The following is a 2,657-nucleotide window of genomic DNA, read 5'->3' as shown; positions in this document are numbered from 1 at the left end:
TCAGGAACCAATGATACTGAAAGAATTCCAAGCTGCACTAAAGGCACTGGCAAAAAACAAAGCGCCGGGGATTGATGGACTACAAACGGAAATCTTTGTACTCATCTACGCTAAGAATCTCGAAGACAGCTACCAGGCCAATGATTGGAAGAGATCCATAATTGTGTCCATTCCAAATAGAGGCAACCCAATGGAATGCAGAAATCATCAAACAGTATCATTGAAGTTTTCAAAGGCTTCATTTTGCTTGGCTCCACAATCCACAATCCAAACACTTATGAAAGCTGCAGTCCAGAAATCAAGCCACAGATTGCATCTTCCCCTCTGTTCTCCCACTCAGAAGGGAGTAGGACCCACTGGATTCCGGTCTGGCCTCATTAACATCTGCAAAGAAAAGTCCAATTTCCACAAATAAGGCCACATTCCCAGATACAAATTTCAGGGCTCCAACATATCTTTTATGTTGTTGTTGTTAAGTTCCATCGAGTCGGTTCTGACCCATAGCGACCCTGTACAGGGTTTCCGAGGGTGTAAATCCTTACGGGAGTAGAAAGCCTCATCTTTCTCCCGCGGAGCAGCTGGTAGTTTCGAACCGCCGACCTTAAGGTTCACAGCCCGATTCGTAACCACTACGCTACCAGAGCTTCCTATGTTAGCGGAGATAAATTTACATCTATTGTTGTTGTTGTTAGTTGCCATCAAGACAATTATGCCTCATGGTGACACCATGTTTAATCTATAAAGCGTCTACAAGACTAGGAGATGAGAGGCTCAAAGTCACCTGTACAGATAATCTTAGTCTGACGGAGAATGCTGGGACCCTGAGACGGTGGCCCTGAACACCCTTCAAACGTGGAACTGAACTTTCAGCCAAACAAATAGTAACACCATTGAGGAGCAACTCCTTAATAGAATAATCCTCGGAAACTGAATAGGCAGAATTTATTCAAAAAAGAAAACTCAGGAGGTGGGAAGGGGCAGGGAAGAAGGACCAATGGAAGTGAGAAAGCCCGGGAGGAAGTGGGAAGAGTCTTATTATATTGAAGGAATGCAACCAATGTCAGGAAATAAAATGTGTATAAATTGTTGAAAGAGAAACTAATATGCTCTGTCAGCTTTCACCCAAACGACAACAAAAACAAAACAGTCCTAAAGTATTAAACTGCTCATCTCTGGTTCTTACCATCTGCTTCTTCCCAACAGATGCTTTGTGATCAAGGTCTGGCATCTTGGTTTGACGGTCACATGACTTGTATGTTTCTTTTCCCAGGACTTGGGTTTCTCCTGTCAGCCTCTGTCTTCAGGAACGAGTCTAAAATCACATTCTGTGATGGATCACTGACAATGCCAAGTCTAGCATATTTGTTGAGACAAATTAACCAATTGTAGCTAGACCTCGAAAGCATAGCGCATCAGCCTACATGGGCATCTCTGCCCTGGGAGCCGAGATGGGCATACTGGTTTCTTTTTTGTGTGTGTGTCTGTGTGTGTGTGTTTAATATCTTTAATTATGTAAAGATTTGTTCATTCACATCTCCTAGAGAACATTTCACCCACTGCTCTGCTTGGCAGCCAGTCTCTTATCTCTCTCTTCAGCAATGGTAAGGCAGATACCTTTTCCTCGGGGAAGAGAAATCCATGGTTTATTGCCCTTGCCAATAACGAAAATGTTGGAAAGTCGGGTGGCAAAGCTGTTGCCATTGGCATCTTTCACATGAACTACATCAAAAGAGCCAGGATGTCTCTCTCTGTTAGTGATCACACCAATTCTTTCCAAGTTGGCACCTCCAGTCACCATACACAGGTTACCAGTATCAAACTTGATGAAATCAGTAATCTTTCCAGTCTCCAAATCAATCTGAATGGTATCATTCACCTTGATGAGGGGATCAGGGTAGCGTATGGTACGAGCATTGTGGGTCACCAGATGGGGGATTCCTTTCGTGCCCACAAAGATCTTTCTTACTTTGCACAACTTGTACTTCGCCTCCTCAGGTGTAATACGATGAACAGCAAATCGACCCTTGGTGTCATAGACCAGACGGAAATGTTCTCCGGTTTTGTCAATGCTGATAACATCCATAAAACCAGCAGGATATGTTACATCAGTTTGGACTTTGCCATCAATCTTAATGAACTGCTGCATACAGATCTTTTTAACTTCATCTCCTGTCAGGGCATACTTAAGTCTGTTCCTTAAGAAAATGATCAGTGGGAGGCATTCTCTCAGTTTGTGGGAGCCAGTGGATGGGCGTGGAGCAAACACACCAGTCAGTTTGTCCAGCATCCAATGCTTGGGGGCAGCCACATGCTTAAGATGTTTCTTGGGACCACGAGCCATGGTGGCGCTGAGCAGGAAAGAGCCATACTGGTTTCTTTTTGAATCCTGCTGGAATGGATTTATTGAACCGGCCCAAAGAAGGTCACATGACAGACACAAGGCAGAGGAGGGGGCTGCACTTGAGTGTCATGGGCTGAGACGCAGAACTCAGACGCATCCCTCCGCCCCTCCCCTCAAGCGAGCACCTGTGCGAGGTCAGCACACCTGGTCCTTCAGGTGCACCTTTGAGCAGGCCCCGGGACAAGGCCCTGGTGAGATGTTGGGGCTGGTCCGGGGTTTCCTCCAGGACTCCAAGGGGGCACGCTGCGCTGTTAGT

General features: G+C 45.7%; 1 pseudogene; it reads right to left on the bottom strand.

Annotated features, from left to right (window-relative positions):
• Nucleotides 1-1,549: 1,549 nt before the first annotated feature.
• Nucleotides 1,550-2,341, bottom strand: LOC102837101 (annotated as a pseudogene).
• Between the last annotated feature and the right edge of the window lie 316 nt (nucleotides 2,342-2,657).

The sequence above is a fragment of the Chrysochloris asiatica genome, unplaced genomic scaffold, assembly GCF_000296735.1.
Source record: "Chrysochloris asiatica unplaced genomic scaffold, ChrAsi1.0 scaffold00105, whole genome shotgun sequence".
Classification (NCBI taxonomy): Eukaryota; Metazoa; Chordata; class Mammalia; order Afrosoricida; family Chrysochloridae; genus Chrysochloris; species Chrysochloris asiatica.
Note: the sequence above shows the minus strand (reverse complement) of the source record. Positions and strands in the feature narration are given on the sequence as shown.